The sequence below is a fragment of the Pholcus phalangioides genome, unplaced genomic scaffold, assembly GCF_987345545.1.
Source record: "Pholcus phalangioides strain wild (caught in Gottingen) unplaced genomic scaffold, Ppha-v1.0 ptg000015l_1, whole genome shotgun sequence".
In the NCBI taxonomy this organism is placed as follows: Eukaryota; Metazoa; Arthropoda; class Arachnida; order Araneae; family Pholcidae; genus Pholcus; species Pholcus phalangioides.
The window spans coordinates 115,824,484-115,843,215 of record NW_028301608.1 but is presented as its reverse complement, the minus strand read 5'-3'; positions in this window follow the sequence as shown (position 1 = coordinate 115,843,215).

Here is an 18,732-nt window from a genome sequence, read left to right as displayed (position 1 = left end):
AATCTACTGCTTTTAAATTTTTTTGTATGGACATTTCTCAGCATTTTCCTGCATGCGCTGAAATTATATATGGATGCCGATTCCCACACAAAATATATGAAATCGGGGAAAATGGGGTCCTAAACATTTTTAGTGCCCGAAATTACGTGCTTGGCCCCACGTCTGGTTTCCTGCGGATTAAGAAGAAATATCGTTGTTGTTGGGAACTCATTCTTACCGAGATCATTGTTGGAACGAATTCTTATTGAAATTATTAATGGAAACTTATCCTTACCGAGAGCAATGTGGGAAGCCATTCTTATTAAAAACACTGTGGGAAACCATTCTTACTCAGAGCACTGTGGGAAATCGTTCTCACTAAAAACACAGTGGGAAGCCATTCACATCAAGTTTTCAGTTAAAACGCATTATCATATTGATTTATAAATTAGACAATTTTAATTCCATTGGTACACCCAGGGCCAATATTGGAGGGGGGGGTAGGTATGTCTGTTGCCAGGGCGCTGGACGAGGGGGGGGCCAAAGTCTCCCTTCAAGTGCTCCTTTAACATTACACGGGGGGCGCCAAAATGCGTGCCTGCCTGGGCTGACAAAGTATCTAGTTTCAGACCTCTGGGTGCACTCCTCCTCGACTATTACACCCGCGAAGAAAATGCGCCACCGAAATTGGGTCGAATTGTAGAAGCCTTGAAATTAGAGCGATGATGGCTCTCGTCAAATAACCCTGACACACTGTTGGTCGAGTTAGAAAAAAAAGAGAAAGGATCGTTCAATCGATGAGCCGCCCAAACGGCCAAGGCTACAACGTCCACCCACTACTGGTTGTTATGACTGGTGGTAATAACAGGACTCCGTTTCCATCCATGACGGTTTTATCATCGTTTATTCGACATCATAATCATCCATACAAGAGACTCCAACAATTGCTCGTGATGCAATAAAAAGGGATGGATGGATGTCTGTCTCTCTTAACGAGCAAAAACAAAACTCGCGTGGAAAGAAAAATCGTATCTCTCTTTTTCTTATGTTGTGAAGAGGTTTCTTTGTGAATCTCTTTATGAATAAAATATGTGTTCATAAATATCTCTTACCATATGTATTATTTAGCTCAAAGTGTTTGAAAAAACATATTAGCATCAGCAATATTGAAATCCCACTCTTACCGATCTTATTCTTAGTAGCCCATTCTTGTCAACATCTGTTATAAGTTATAACTTATAACCGAGTACATTGTTAAAAATTTACTCTAACGTAATGCAGTGTTAGAACAATCGAAATTCCAAAGCGGAATGCGTGCGAGATGCCATGCATGTAGTAAGTGTTAGAAAAAACAAAAAGTTCTTAACAAGCACATTTTTTGAAAAAAAACTCTTTTTATCAAAAGCACTCCCAAAAAAAAAAAAAACGGTTACCATCAAAAGTTCATTTTTTACCAAAAGCGTACTTAAAAACCAGTTCTAACCGGAAAAGCACGTTGTTGAAAATCCATTTTTATCAAGAAAAAATTGTTAAAAAACTATTTTTATAAAGTACGTTGTTGAAATTCATTCTTATCGAAAGCACATCTAAAAAATAGTTTACACAAAGCACATTGTTGAAAACCTATCCATACAAAATACAGTGGTAGAGACTCATTATTATTGCTAGCAAGAGTATTGTTAAACATTTATTCTTGTTAAAAAGCCATTGTCAAAAACCTTTTTTTTTTCCGTCTTGGGCATCGTTGAAAAAGCCATTTCTACCAAGTCCATTGTTGGAATTCGTTCCGATTAATGGCACCGTTGATAATTTATAATTATCAAATCATTTTTGAAAAACCCATTAGAAAACGTAAATTCGAAGTACAAATAGACGGTTTATATATATATTTATTTAACATTGAGTGGAAAATATCTTGGTCTTGGAAGTATTGTTGCCTTTAATGAACTGAAAATTTCGCAAGAAACAAATTGAATATAGTGTTAATTTTTCTCTAACAGTGATAGATAGTAGTTTCCGCTTTCACGAGAGACCTGTTTCATAATGTATTTCTGTCGTGTCAGCTTCGGGCGTTGTTAGAGAAATGGCGCTTCTTCTCAAGAGGCAATAAGGATAACAAAAATCACCGCAACATATTCATGTACGGAAATTATTATGGCATCAAAGCGTCTCTTTCTTCCTGTACAGAGAGAGTCACGTAATAAAATGAACTCGGAAGTTTGCTGCGGGGAATTACCGTAACTTTCATACGTAGTTGGCGATCATTACACGAAGAAGAAGTGTTGCCTGTAAATGACGAAAGGCAAAAATCGCGGGAGATTTATGAGATTTGCCATTCTTTTTTACTGAAGAACTTCGGATATACGTACACGTACTATGTAGAAGAACGAAAGTTATTTATTTAGATATTTCTTTTTTAAACACATATTAGTTATGAATACTTACAGCCGTGACCCCTCCCAAGGCTGAAAGGTCAACACTACTTCAAAACCGCACATGCATCTCGTAAACATTCGATACATGTGGGGGGGGGGACCCCTAAAACCATCGTAGCAATTCGGTAGACTCTCGGAGATTTAATTATTTACCTTTAAAATTTACAAGGGCCGAATCGGACAACTATTGCAAACAACGGAACTATAGAAACTCCTTGAAGACCTCACCCTTCCACTTGGCTACAAGGCCCGGAGAAAGGTTTAAGGGGTGATTGTTTCTCCCCCCCCCCCCAACGAAATGATAATGACTGATAATGAAATCCCGTAATTGTTTTACCATTCTATCAGTTCAGACCCATAAGAAAGGAGTTTTTTGGCAACGGTCTCACACTGGGCTACCGAGCCCAAAAAAAGAGAAAAAGATGAGTATAAGAAACTATCCCCTCTTCCCCAATGTTACTTTGGCAAGAGGCCCGTGGCGCTATTAGAACAACCCTGGCACCAACGATCGAACCGCAGATTATTGCTTCCACCTTTCTGGAACTTAGTCAAATGTTACCGATTGAATGACCGTTTGAATGCTTTCATTCGAAAAAGTGACCGCATTATTTCTCTTGGAAGTCGAAAGTAAAACTTGTGAGTGGTTTAAAATGGCTTTCTACCAGTGTGATTAATTAATTCCGTGACTCGGCGAACAAAGAAAATGTTAAATTAATGAATAATTACTACGAAAATGAGAGTTATATTATGATACTCGCATATGAATGATAAAAATTGCCTCGCCTTTCTTATTATCTCTCTCTCCCGAATTAGCATGCAGAGCCTCTCGAGTGCATTTGTTATTTTCTGTTGAATTAGGTCGATCTCATTCGCTGTCTTCAGTGTCAAAAGTTCGCCATCAGCAAAAAAAACGAGAAAAAATCGCCCGTAAATTAACGTTCTCGTTGTTATTATGAAGTTTCTTACATTGCGCCATTTTTCTGGTGTTTCGTCTGTCCCCGAGGCGTTGTCGGAAGTTAGGAAGGAAGTGAAAGTGCTTAGCCCGAGATCAGAATATTAATATGGTGGATGGCGGCATCTCTCTCGTGTGCCCTGAAATCGAGTCCTAGGTGGTCCTCCTTCGAAAGAGAATCTTTCTCTGGAATTTTTTCAAGAATTAACTTGTGTAAAAAAAAAAAAGGTATATAAGAACAACTGGTATTTACCTTCAGGTGGAAGAGTCTATTCCGAAGACTCGTGGACGACACGCACGTGGATTATTTAATGCCACGTTTGGAAGGTAGTTTGTTTTAAGGAGGAAATCTATATGATCACATTCAGTTAAATGTATAGGTATCGGTTAGAAATAATATCTAAATGCATGTACTGGATATGGTGTTCAAATCGCAACGTGCATAAAGTCGAATGCGTCCATGAATGAGTTCGTATACAACGGTTTGTGGGCTTTTCTCTGGTGGTCATGAGCATTGTAAGTTTTTTTGAATTGCGGATGCTCTACTTGAGTTATATGTAAGGAATTTTGACTTCTGAGCAAACTCTGACATTCTTCTCTCGGTCCTATGTTCATGACCAGTACCAACGCTACTGTTCATAGGTGCTAGGTATTTGATAAGCTAGCGCAAACGCGCATTCTGGCGTCCTTGTGTAATGTTGGAGCAGCTGTTAAAGGACATATTTTGCTCCACTTCTGGTCAATCACCTGGTCCCCAGATTTACCCCACCCACGCCAGACACGTTCCTGCTCATGGCCATGGTGTCTCGATATTTCAGGATGCAATTATCCGCTTAAGATCGAAACGGAACTGAAAACGAGGAAACTCCAGAACGAATTTAACCAACGAACTTTTAAAAAAAACCATAATTTATTTTTCTAAAAGTATTTCTGGTTTGTTGTCGTATGGAATGAACCATGGATCAGAAGCAATACCGAAAATGGCACATTCAGAGGACATAAGTGACTATATATGTAATTTTTTATGAGCTCCCGTCAATTATCAATCATCTTAACACATGATCTGTCCTTATTTAGGCATGACCCGAAAGGGGGAAAACACCATAAATGTTTGATGATGTCATTTATTTGCACTTTAATCATTGAGAACAAGTGTGTGATTTGGGCAGGCTGGTACTGAGCCATAACAGAGCCGTACTGTTCGCGGAGGTCCATCATGTTATGAAGCTGGTCCTTATCGTGGAATAGTTCAGAAAATTTCTTACACGTTTTTTAACCTACTTAACGAATGCAAAATTGGTTAATTGATACCAGTGTTTCCCAAAGTGGGTAATATCACCCCTGGGGGTTGGGGGTGGTGGAATTTTTCCAGAGCACGATAGAAGCTGATTGTTCGATTTGTAGTTCCTATGGGTTGACTTGAGTCGGGGGCGAAGGGGAAAAAAATTTGGGAAACCATGCTTTTTATACCAACGACTCTCAGTCTTTGCGAAACTTTCATTGACTCAGGGGCTCTTAACTTTTTGTTCTACATGGACCCCCTATGTCCAATAAACTATAGGCTATAGACTACTTTACAAAATAATATTCAATGTATAGCTATGTGGAAACAATGAGTTAATTGTTTTAATAGATGGGTAGTAAATTCTAACACAATTGACACGTTTAAAAAGAAACAGGATAAACATGTTGGAGTAAAATTGAGAGACTATCCATACTCAGAAAGAGAAAACCATAAATACACTGCTGGCCACCGTAAATGCAACACCCTGAAGGAAGCATGCAAATAATATGAAATTTACAACATGCATTAGCGGAGATGAGATATGCAAATGATTAGAATTTCAGCGCAGACGCACATCACGCGCGCCTGTGGCGCCACTTCAAAGCGCTATTTAAGGCTTGGAGATTTCGACGATTTGAAGTACGGCAATTGTGTTTTTCTTGTGGTTTTTTTCAAAAAAACGATCAATTATGCCTCTTAGAAAACAGCGATCATCTTTTGATCAAGTATCCGAGTTCGACAGAGGAAGGATAGTGGCCTACCGAGATTGTGGATTATCTTTCAGGGAAATCGGTAGTCGTGTTGGACGAAACCAAACAACTGTAATGCGGATATGTGATCGTTGGATGCAGGAGGGTACGACGGACCGACGTGTTCGATCGCATCCACCTCAGTGCACCACTTCACGTGATGACAGGCGTATTGTGCGTATGGCAGTGACGGATCGCTCAGCCACATCACGAACCATAGCACAGCACATTCAGTCTGTACCGCATCATCCAGTGTCTGCGCGTACCATTCGACGCCGTTTACAGCCGAGTGGTCTGTCCGCAAGACGTCCATTGCTTCGTCTACCCTTGACGCAGAACCACAGACGTCTCCGCCGCCAATGGTGCGATGAAAGAAGGATGTGGACGGCACAATGGAATGAAATTGTCTTTACTGACGAGTCACGCTTCTGTTTGCAACACCACGATGGTCGGATTCGAGTCTGGAGACACCGTGGAGAGAGGATGCTGAACAGCTGCGTTATGCACCGCCACACTGGTCCTGCACCGGGTATTATGGTATGGGGCGGTATTGGATATCACTCTCGCACTCCTCTAGTACGCATTGCCGGTACTTTAAAAAGCCAGCGCTACATCTCCGAGGTGTTGGAGCCAGCTGTCCTTCCTTACCTTCAGGGCTTGCCCACAGCCATATTTCAACAGGATAATGCGCGACCACACGTGGCACGCATTGTCCAAAGGTTCTTCGTCAATCGCCAGATTGAATTGCTTCCCTGGCCAGCTCGCTCTCCGGATCTTTCGCCGATAGAAAACATGTGGTCCATGGTTGCTCAACGATTGACCCAGATTACATCCCCAGCTGCCACACCAGATCAACTTTGGCAACGCGTGGAAGCTGCTTGGTCTGCTGTACCCCAAGAACACATCCAAAGTCTCTTTGAATCAATGCCGAGGAGTGTGGCAGCAGTGATCAACAATGGCGGCTACTCTGGCTACTGATTTTGGCAGGAACCACACTTCACAGAAGTCTATAAATTTAATCATTTGATGCTTGGTCAGCATGTTATCTACAAAATAAATATTGTTGCGATATCTCTTGTCTTTCTTGGTGTTGCAATTTGGGTGGCCAGCAGTGTACTTTTTATGGGCATGTATAATATTTTTTCATGTATAAGTATGTAGTTTTTATAATTGCATTTTTAATTGTGGGGGGGGGGGTTGCTGTATTTTAGAAATATATGACATCTATATTTGTTATGAGCATCTTCTTCTCAGCCACCTCGTTGGACATTTTGCCTGTTGTGTCCTTGTATTTTCTCATCCAAGCTCATGGAAACCCCATCCTCTCTCAATGTCTCCCCAAGTCCAAGACCCCTGGTTGACCCTCGGTTATGAACCACTGCATTAATTGAAAAATTTTACTTTTCATTTAACCCATCTCTGTTATATTTGTAGATCTGCTACAAATTTACAAAATAATGTTTCATTTAGGCTATTCGATCCCAAATTTGATAATGGGAGTTACCTTGGGCAACGCAGGCAGTAAGGAGCCCCCACAAATAGAACAAGAAATGTTCTGTTAGTCAGTGAATAAGAAGGTTTTAACAGCTGGTTGATGCGAATATGAATTCAGGAAGGAAAATGCAACTGCCTCTACGGGGAATCGAACTCACGTCCTCTCGCAAAGGAAGTGGCTAGTTGAATGTTTTTTTCCTGAATTCATCTTCGCATCAGCCAGCTGTTAAGAACGTCGTCTGAATAGCAGAGTGACGTCATTTTCAGATAGTCAGTGAATATTTATCATTGTATAGTCCTACGAAACAGTGCAGGCCCTGGGTCCACTTCGCCGTGAAGAAAAATCAGATCCAGAAAATTTGTATTGATTTTTACGAATATTCTTTTTTCGAGCGTATTTCCACAGCCAATTTCTTTCTCCCCCTCCCCAATAATAATTGGAACCTACTGCCTCAGGGCCGTCGGACGAGGCTCTCGGGATTTCTCATTTACGGGTCATTTTTTTCATTCCCTTTCCGTAACTGTGCCAGAAGGTAGCAGCATTTATTAAAGAAAAGAAAAATTGAACAGCAGCAGCTATCCGGAACCGAGCAACGTTTCCTCGAGAGAGAGAATCACGCCTCTTCTTCTAGAATACCATAATAATAACACAAACTGCAAAATGCCTACTTGATACATAGGCCTACTAGATGGAAGAGAAATAAATCCCTATCATCATCATAAAAGGGATTATTTTCTATTAATGCACTAGGAAGAGACACAAACACATATGGGATCGAGCCATTATATGCTCATTGCCGGTTATTAAGACGCTAATTCCTACCTAAAGAAATAAAATGAAACAAAACAAAAGGGTGTTTTAAATACTATTTCCCAATCGTTTCTCATACATTGCATGTTATATCACATATACGATGAAAGTGGGGGGAGAGAGTAATGTCACAGTGAAAGTACTCATGGATGCTGTGAGGAGTGTGGTTTCGGTGAAAAAAGTGAACCCGAGGGCAGCCCAGTATCTATTAACTTCTAGAACGTTCTTCTCTTTCATTATATAGGTTTCTTTTTTTTTCTTCTCCTCACACATTCGTAATGGTGGAAAAGCCCTACAACAGAAAGTGCTACTGAGAAAAAAAAAATAATAAAGGGAGGTGGGCTGGGGGTTGGAGACACAGCTAGGTAGGTCATGGTAGTAGTAGTGTCGGTGCCTATATAAATGCTGTGTGTGTCTAGTGCCCCCATTTGTGAAAGATCACAAGAATCCAGTCTGTTTTTCTACTGTGGAATTTAGGAAGTTTCATTTTATTAGATAGGTGAGTGAATGCCATTCATTTATTCAATGTATCCATATATTCCTCCAAATGTGTGAGGTACCTCTTGCCATTTTAGTATCAGTTTATTGGAATCATAATCTAATCAATTTTTTGAAAATTATTTGATTTCTGCCTGTTTTTTTTTGCATGCAGAATGTAAACTTACCAGAATTGAGTGTTATCATGATCCGATCCTTAAATATAGCTGCATATTACATAGGAAGGTCTCAGCCTAGAAAATAATAGTCGTACAAAGTTTAGAAAAGACTTATTCTATCTACATTAGCAGTCAAATATTTTTTTAATTAACTTTTTTATGCATTCAGGAGACACGAATTTGACTTCTTTGGGTTTCCCCCCAACAACTAGGGTCAAAGATGTTTTTTTTTGAAGATGAATTTTGCGATTTCGTGACTTTAAGGTTTTAGGTGAAAGCATTCCTTGCCAATGCAGAAATCAGGCCCAATATATTTTGTAAAGGTTTGAAATCGCATAAGTGATGGAAACCTGGATGCATCTGGTTCTCCAGGTTCTTCTTCAGCATCTGCATTTTTAATAAATTTTGATTTTGGGAAACAAATCCGTCTCCACTTAAGAATTAAAAAAATTAGGTTTTCGAATGAAATCAATGAAAGAAGTTTTCTTAAAGGTTTTGTGAGGCATATTACTCGTAATCATCTTTAGGAGATCAGTGGATCGAGGCCCCTGTTTATCTCCTGGGAACACCCCTTCAGCCTAATTTTATGCATGAAAAGTTTTGTATAGGTTCATGAATATATAGATCTTAAATATATTGGCAGTCTTTGTTTGACTCAGGACTGGGCCCCGGGTCCCGTTAAGACCACTGATATCAATGCAAAAAGGATAAGCTGGAAAAAGTAGCTCATTTGAACTTCTACAATTTCGTGGATATAAATCTCGAATACATTGAATGAGGAAAAATTGCCTTTGACTGGTGTATTGAAATTTCTATCGCCGTTCCGGTAAAATAAATAGTTAGTCCAAAAGTGTAAACGAAAATCTTGCATATAGAGAATTTTATGACCAATTTTTTTTACCGTGCGATGGAGGAATGTACATCGTGATTGTGTTGTGGTGGTTGGCAGGCTATATCTAGCTTCCCATACGCCACTGTGCAGTCAAATATTTTGTGCTCTCATGCCCACTCATCGAACTGTTTGGATGAACCCCATGCTTTTTTTGTTTGCACGTGCACTTTTACAAGAATTTTCCCACCCTGTGTACATGTTGCCTGAATACGGACGTGGTCATTGTTCAATGTCTTTGTGTGTGTGTGTGTGTGAATGTGTGTTCAAGAAGAATAGCAATTGTGTGGCTTGATTATTGTGTAAAAATTAAGTTTGAAAATCTGGACAAGGATTAAGGCACGGAAGAAATAATTGCAAACATTGAATCTATTCAAAAAACAGCCGTTCGTTTAGTTGTCGTCGTCCTTTCTCCACGCAGAAAGCCATCGAATACTTTCTGTTGCTCCTATAGCAAATAATTGCTTCCCCCTTTTCCGTTGCAAAATCGAATCACGGATCCAATCCAACGTTAGTTATTATTCCTTGTTTAAGCACGAACCTTTATGTAAAAACAAAAACAAGAAAAATATAAAAGGAACGTGCTAGGCCAAGATGAGGCTTCTCACGTGAGGCTTGTGTGATGTGGAATGGCTGGCTGGCCTCCACATATTAAGAAATTTCCATCACGTCTGAGAAATGAGGAAGGAAGAAAGAAAAAAAAGAAAAAGCTATTAATTGCTTGTCTGACCAGTCGGTGACCAGCGGCATCAAATGATGCAATTTATGATGCAACACTGCAGGGAAAAAAAGAACTGTCGCAAGAGACTTTGCCTGTTATACAATGTGATGAACTACCTCGAGATTGGCCTCTGACGTCGGATCTGTTTCGTAATTTCAGTCCTTGATTCTAACCTTTCCGATAGGACATGAATGAAGATTTTTCATGGACTATATTTACAATACGTTACGTTGTTTCCTCCATTTCATTTCTTTGTCCTTTAAAAGGTTGAATAATTACTTTATTATTTTGTTCAAGAGGGATGAGAGTATCTGGCACAGTGAGCGATGCAAAGCATTTATCTGCTCAATACACAACAAAATGATCTAAATAACATGACCAATAGGTGAGATCAATTCCATTTGTGTAAAGTCCCCTAAAAATGGAAATTTTCAAGCCAACACACACTTGCCATTATAGCGATAAGCCAAGAATCATTGTAATTATTTTTTTTATTACAGTATTTTGAATATTGCATTTAAAAATATAAATTTTTTTTTCCGAAATCATTTTTCCGAGTATGATCTCCATTTCACTTACTGGAAGTTTTGGCACACGAGGACTGAATAAAAAGTTCATTTTTTTCAATTTTTCACGTATACGACTCCTCAAAAAAATTACGACACATCAAGAAAATGCGTGTCATTTGAGGACTTCGTAGAGAACTTTTGGTATTGTAAGTATATACACTTTTAAAGTCAAAGGTTGCAAAGATAGTCCTGTGGACAAACGATGTGAATCTGCCTTTTACATATAGCAATGTAAAAACAACGAGTTAATTGTTTTTCTCTCATCGGATCCCTGAAATCCCTCCAAGGACTTCTGATTAAGAACGTTTGTAATAGAATTTTCCTATATCCGCATCTTGGCTTCCTTTTTTTGGATCCGTTTTAAACAGAATATCTTTTTTTTGTAAGTTATTATTATTTTCAAATATTTTTCTTATAAAATCAGAAATACACTGCATTAATAAATAATCTCAAGAGCATCTGAGTAAGTCAATACCTCACGATATTCCGACAAGAGCCTCACGACGTGAGCTTTTAGACGTGACTTTCTGACATAATGACCCTCTCGAGGGAGGTAGAAGCCGGATTCACCACTTTTTTTCCCTTAAAGAAAAACATTTTTTGCAACCCCCCCCCCCCCCCACTTATAAAAATGCTAACTGAAAAAAATGAATTAATTTTTATTGATATTCATATAACGTGAGCTTACCGCAAATGAAGTAGAGAAAAAAAAAATCAGAAATTTTTTAGAAAGTGCCCTTAAACGTGACTCTAATTTTAACAAGTAATGCACTTCCACACGGGATGGGCAAAAAAAAAAAAAAAAAAAAAAAAATAGACACTTTTCAACATTTTTCGCGGGAAAATACGTACTATTAGATATGCTCGAAAGTTGCATTACACCAGTTTATAGTATGTGGTTTTAAGTCTTTTTCTTTGGAGTAAATTAAATATTCTGAGCACGAACCCTTAGTTTCGAGGCGGATATAAATGCAGTAATCCAATTTCTTTGCTAAAAACACTGCATTACATCCTCCATTGACACTCCACTCTCCAAAGATGCTGTGATGCCATGTTTGAGTGTGCAGTGGCCAAGCCTGGCACGAGAACCACTGCTCTCGTGTCAAGCCTGGCCCAATACTCATTCGAAGATTGCTCTGCTTCCTATTTTTGCCTTTCCCTTATACAAAAAAGCGGCATATTCTGGCTACACGCTGGCCCGGAATGGGCGAATATTTGCCAAGAACAGAACTGGTTTTTCAAGAACACTCTCCGTGTTGTGACTCGACCTCCTATATAACAAAGCCGCTTGAAAGAACTCTTAATGCAGCTTTGCTATATAACCAGTATTATCTAGGTGATCGTGGTTGTGACCGGTGGCGTTCTTCTACCAATGTGTGTCCAGACGGAATGGGAGATCGAGAAGGAAGGCGATACACCTTTGACTTAGGCTGGAAGTTGGAAGGTACTCGATCAGCCCTCTAGTATCTTCCACCCTTCAACATTTTACGATCATTGCCAATGGTGGAGTGGCCACACTACTTGCTCATGGAACATATTGAGCCAGCCTTGGCACGAGTATGGCCATGGCTTTACGGGAAGGCGAAGGAGCCAAAACTCTGTCCTTGATGTAGTCCCCATCAGAAAATGTCTTAGGGTGCAAGACCCGAACCCCTGGCAGGCCAAATTTTCAGTACCGCATTTGTATCTACCTCACCACACCTGCACATAGTAAATATTGCTTTCAGGAATTTCTAGCGGATTTTTTCATGCTGAAAAGCGTTCTGTCTGTGTGTGTGTGTAACGTATTTATGACGTCAGAATTATGTGTGTTTCGTGTTAGAAATATGCTACCATCTGTCTTCCATATTGGAAGTGAAAGTGAAGATGCCTGGTTTTTCGGTGTTTCGTAAGTATCGTGTTGAAGATCTGCCGCTTTTCTGTGGAGCGACATTTTTCTGATTCATGTCTACTACCACTACTTGACTGTACATGCAGCTCGTAAACATTCCTCTAAGATCATTTGATCATTTTTGTCGCACCACGGTCATTTTCTGCACACGAGGGCTAATTAGACTGGGACATACAATTTACTGCCGATTCCGAACGGCAGGCTTGTTTTTTTATACTCATCGAGGGGTTGGTGCGCTAAACCTTCGATGGGGGACTCCCTGCGGTAGCGATTTTCCCCCCTTCGTGTAACCATGGAACATTTTTAGGTCACTCAAGTAGGCCCGTGGCACATTTAGAGATCCCTTGAGTGACATGTGGTGCAGTTTTAGAGCACTTAAGCAGCCCCCAGTGCAGTTCTACATCATTCAAGTACTCGTGGCACATTCCCAGATTACGTAGGTGATCCGCGGCACAATTACGGATCACTTGAGTGACGCGTGGCACATTTCTAGATATATTTCTAGATATTTCACCCATATAGACATCATTAAAGTGGTTTTATAGTGAACTTATCAATAGGTAGAATAGTAGTTCAGGTGCCCACACAAACTAGAGAAAGGTTATTCCCGTTTTTGGCACACTCAGTAAAGATGCCATTAAGAATAATTCATATTTTTATAAAGGGTGGCTGATGACGTAAGCATCATCCAACCTCTCCCCTCACCCCTTTGTCATCAAAAGTCAGCAAACCCCGAATCGCCCCCATTTGATACTGACGTAAACTCTTATTCACAAAAAGCTTGAAAAGGAATAACACGAATGCAAGTTAATTCCTGTTGCATGTAAAGCTGTATTTGTTTTCCTGTGAAATGGAAGTGCCTAATTCTTTGGTGCCCAACCAGGAACAAATGTGAAGTTCTGAAGAAACGTAGTTTAGGCAGTGACATTAGCTCGTGTCGTTTACTTACACAGTATGAAATCAATGAAATGTCGAATCTAAAAATCATTTTTCCTCTTATTAGAGAAAAAAAATTAAAACTTTTGGGGTTCATAATTTTTTTGATGATGCGATACTCTTTGGTCAATCTGTACAAAAGTTTTTTTGTTTTTTTTTTAGCTGAGGATCATGAGGTTCTATTTGGCGATTTTGCTGATGGCCGCTGTCCTGAGCGTCACGTGGAGAGTGTCTCTGGCCCAGAACGGTCCCGCCAATCTCGGTGAACAGATTCGATGCTTGACCTGCCCAGGAAACGACCAAGACAGGAGGGACTGTTGCGCCAGCGTCAAGTTCTGCTGCGACGGAAGGGTCAAGTTCGGCGGTAACTTTCCTAAACCGGCGACGGCATGGCCTGGAAAATAATCAAGACGATGAGCCCCCCAGTCATCCATTTGAAAACTCTTCATCTATGTCTGCGTATCGTACACAGTATTGTCTCCCCCTCCCCCTTCCCTCCAAAGTTACGTGTTTTTATGTGGACGTGAATACTCGTCACCTCCTACTTCCTTGAATATCTCACCTGTTGTAAATTATTATGTAAATAAAAGCTCATGTGTAAGTTGATTTGTGAAGTGTCACAACTCATTTCTTTCTATGGTGTCTAAACCCGGCATGAATCACAAGGTGTCGATTTGATGTCTGACGATCCTCGAAGTAGCGTTTAGTACAGTGATTCTCAACCCATATAATCCTATGGAAGGGCCACAGATGGAAATCAAGTGGAAGGGGCGCCTCGACAAAACGTTAAGTCTTTAAGGCGTGGGAGCCTGGTCAAAGGGATCACAGCGAGGTTTAAAAACAATACATATATATATGCGAAAAAATGAAGCTTTCCGGTGAAAAATATGGAGAAAAAAAGCGTTATTACTTTTAGAATCTTTACAGAACTTCCCGTTGAATCAAGTCAATGTTAATGCTTGGGCCCATACGGGTATGGCCACAGGGCCTCCATGTCTATATATATAGGTTATATGATGCCATCTGATGATTGTTTTAGACTTGAGTAATACTATTTTTTTTTTGGTTGGTGAGTATGTATTGTATGTAAATATGTAAGCCGTTATTTCTAGCTAGTTACCGGGCCTCCATGTCCATGCCCCCCGCAAGCCCTGGGGCCCGGAATAATTACTGTCATTTCCTGTTTCTTCATACTATAAATTAATTATAAAAGGGCCCGTTAAAAGTCTGGCGTGGGTGCCCCCCCGCTCCAAAGATGCCCAGGACATAATTTTGCCGGGGGTGGGGGCATGACGGTGAGATGTTCCTACATAGAAATGTTTACTTATATCTCGAAAAATGTCTGCTTACATCTCGAAAGGGACAGAGCGGGGGTCGTGTCTGGTGTTGGTGGTGCAAAGAAATGTTTCGGTTTTGTTCAGAGTAGCAACAGTTAGACCAGTCAAGGTCTAGCACAGTGTTTCCCAAAGTGGGCAATATCGCCTCCTAGGGGTGATGGAATGGTCCAGGGGGGGGGGGCAGTAGAAGCTACGCGTATAACATTCTATGGGTTCGCTTGAGTTGGGGGCGATGAGAGAAAACAATTTATGAAGAAGTGGGCGATGGGGAGCAAGAAGTTTGGGAAACTAAGGTCTAGCAGGTAGCAACATGCTACCATCTACACCAGTGGTGCACAACCGTGGGTCAACGAACTAGAGGGGTCGCGAGAGATTCTCCAAAATAAAATCTTCCAAATAAGTAATTCATTCAATTCAAAAAATGTGTCAAAACTGAAGAATGCCTTTATTCAGCTGAGGTAATTACCATGTATAATACAATGTAAATTCATCAAATTCTACTTGTACAATAACCAATATATCGGCTTCGACATGCTAGAATCACGAATGTGTAATGTCCTTGCAAAAATAAAAGAGCATGGAAAATGACTTATGTGAATGTTTACTCTACCCTATGGAAGTTATTTAAATGTAAATGTTTTGTAACGTGTGTTCCAATAGGGATACACATTCGCGTTTCAGGCACAACTTTGATAGCAAAACAAGGTATCAAAATAGCTCATAAACAAGGAAAATTTATACATTCGTGCTTCTCGCATGCGGTGGACGCTGTCAAGTTAGTACTTTTACAGGGTGACTTGGAGCGAATCACCCGATTTCAAAATTGTATATTCCTTAAAAATTTAAAACACAGAATAGAATAAGTGATATGTAAATATACGGGGGGTGGGGGAATATGTCTACGTTTTATGAACAATTTTTGTTAATGGTTGATTTCTAGTGCAGAACCATTTTGAAATCGAATGATTCTTTTCTAATCACCCTGTATACGAAAATCAAGGACCATACACCTCGCTACACTTCCATCTTGCATAAGGGACACTTAAGCACAACAAAAAACAAAGTAAATGTTTATATAATATTAAAAAAAAAAATCGAATATCTTCGCAAGTCAATATCGTTTAATAGAAATCGAAACAAGCGTTCCGATAAGTGTTTTTGGAACTGCACATTTACTGGCAAAAGAAAAATTGGATTGTTCCGGAAAACTGGAACATATGGGTCAGCTTATGTAGGAGTCGTCGATAAAATTTTTGGTCAAAAAGGGGGGGGGGGTCGCGATTCAAAAAGTTTGAGTACAGGGTGTCCATATAAAAAGTTAATTTTTTTATTTTAATAACTTCGCAACCCTTTCGAGCATGAATGGCATATCTGAGTTCTAAACCTAATTTGGATACATTTTCTAATTGGAAGCATGCCTCTAGAATGAACGTTTCACCAGTAAAATGCCATTAGCTCTGTTACCTATGCGCCCTGTATACAATATATTTATATTGAGGTACCGCCATCTTATGGTCAGAAGGCAAAAAAATTCTACGTGAAATAAACTTGGAAATTTCACAATAAGTTTGATCATTTTGATTCTCGGTGAAATCGATTTGAAATGGTTTTGGAGAACACTTTAGTGCTTTTTTAACAAAAAACCAACTGATATTTCGATTGTTGATCATACGATGTGCGCACCGTTATCTTCTCATTTCAAAGCATCCACCTTCTCAGGGAAAATGAAATTTGACGCTCCCAAGATAGAAGTCATTGATTTGAAAATGCATCCCGAAGAAATCCAAAGAAAAAAAAGATGCCAAGCATGTATGAGCATCACTTTCCAGTGAGTTTTTTCTGCACGAAATTGAAAGTTTCATATCATCAAAGCCCGGATATAAATAAAATACTGAAGTATAAAACCTGAATTTTCGGAGAAAATACTAAGCGTTTGAATTCATGTACCGGATGGTTCTGAGTAAACTTTATTCCCCATTCAGAGCAATCTGAAGAGCGAACAACCGGGTGAAGCCGCATGAAATATTGCACGCATTTTAGATAATGCAAGATACACCATACGCATAACGCTGCTCGCACAATGCTGGTGGTACAGCGGTATAATTCTCACAGCTCGCCTCTTCTGGAGTAGAACCGTAATAAATTGCCTTAATGGCAATAGACCGTGGTTGTGAATGGTCAGAAATGAAATTAAAAAAAAAACAAGTTGGGCTTTTTAGATTGAGACCTCGAGGCCGAAAGGTTCACAGGGACCAGGCAGATTACCTGATTAGATGTGAAGGGATGCGCACTCGCACTATTACCTAGTGCTCTTGTATGTCTATGAAATTACACGGAACCAGATTTGCAATACACGTATTCTTATTACTTGAGTTACCTTTTTGGAACAAAATATCGTTATTTTGGTTTGAGGAAGTGTTGGTCTGCTTCAATGTGGAATGCCACCAATCTTCTATGTCCAAATTTAGAGACGACTGCTTCTCTGTTTTCGACACAAAAAACTCATCGTGTCAGATGTGGAACTCTCTGGTTCAGCGGCATAATATGAACCCGACCATCCCATATCACACATTTTTGCTACTTAGAATTATTGGGGTCGAGGTGTCATTGTGAGTTGGCATTCTCTTCGAAAAAGTATCGTCACTGTGAGCAGAACACCAGACACACAGAAAAACAAATATGTATTCAGCTACAAATGCGGAGGCCACAAAAAGACAACTTGCCAAAGAGGTGGCGGGGAAAAAAGTTATGATTAAAAATGCCCGTAACAAACTTTAAGAGCAATACGTGTGTAGTAGGATGAGAACATAGATAACTATCGTTACTAGAAATAATGAATAGAAATAGTCTGTTAATTAGGTCTGATGAGGAAAATGATGGCTTAAATAATGATAAGAAAATCAATTTAATTTACAGTAATTCAATCTAGTCGCGGGCAGCACAAAATCACCTCACGGGCCCGCTATTGGCCCGCCCAGCTCTAGAAGGTATGTATCATGGGGGGAACTGACGACAGCGGAAAGCCAGCTATTCCATGCATTCACAGCCATGATAAACAAAGAAACTTATTGAGACCCAACAACTTGGAATTGCCCCTAAAAAACTGAAACCTACTTCGGGATCAAAGACCATATTTATTACGTCAACTGAAATAAAAAAAAGACGCGTGATTTTTTCCCCCTCCCCTCTCTTTGAAAAAGATTTTTCATTTTGGATATAAGAAGTACGGAAATTTCACGTGAAATGTTACAGAGGTTTTTCTTCGGAACCTCCTCATACTAATATAAAGGTTCCATTACTTCGTCTCCCACTCAATCGCACTCGCTTTGTTATTCTACACGACGTCCAACGATCGGAATTGAGGCATTGAAGGGGAAAAAAAAGGAGACACGATATGATGGATGACATGTCGAAGGATAAAAGGCAAATTATCATCCATAAAAATGAGTCTTTTCTTCATCCAGAACGTGAGAACCGGATGAAGACGACGATGAAAGCGAAAATCGTTTACGTTACGTAACCTGAGAAAAAATAACTAGAATTCGATAGTTTTCAGAGGATGCTACATAAAGATTTTTATAATTCAAGGCACGTGATTTCGATGAGAAACAATCTTCTCTTAGTGCGCTCTCCCTCTTCTATCTGTTCATGAAGATCCACCGCCAGAGTTTTCTGAGGAAAAATTCCATTCTTGTTAAAATAGTTAGTTGCTCAACGATGATTGAAGAATCTCAAAGGAGATTTGAGATCCGAATCTCAAACATGGGTCCAGATGTTTTTATACCGAAAGATTGTACCAATTTACTCATTTTTTAAGAATTTGCCCATTCTCAAAGGATTCTCAATACGTAAATTGGGTTCAAAGGGCTTCCAAAGTCGTTAAGACGACTCTCAGCTCCCAGCTTATTAATGTTTTATACGCGTCACATTTAAATACACTAAACAGTCTCCCAAAAAATTAAGGATTTTTAATTAATCTCCAACTGCAAAAATCATCCGCTAATTATTTTTCGTGACTGATTTCGTCT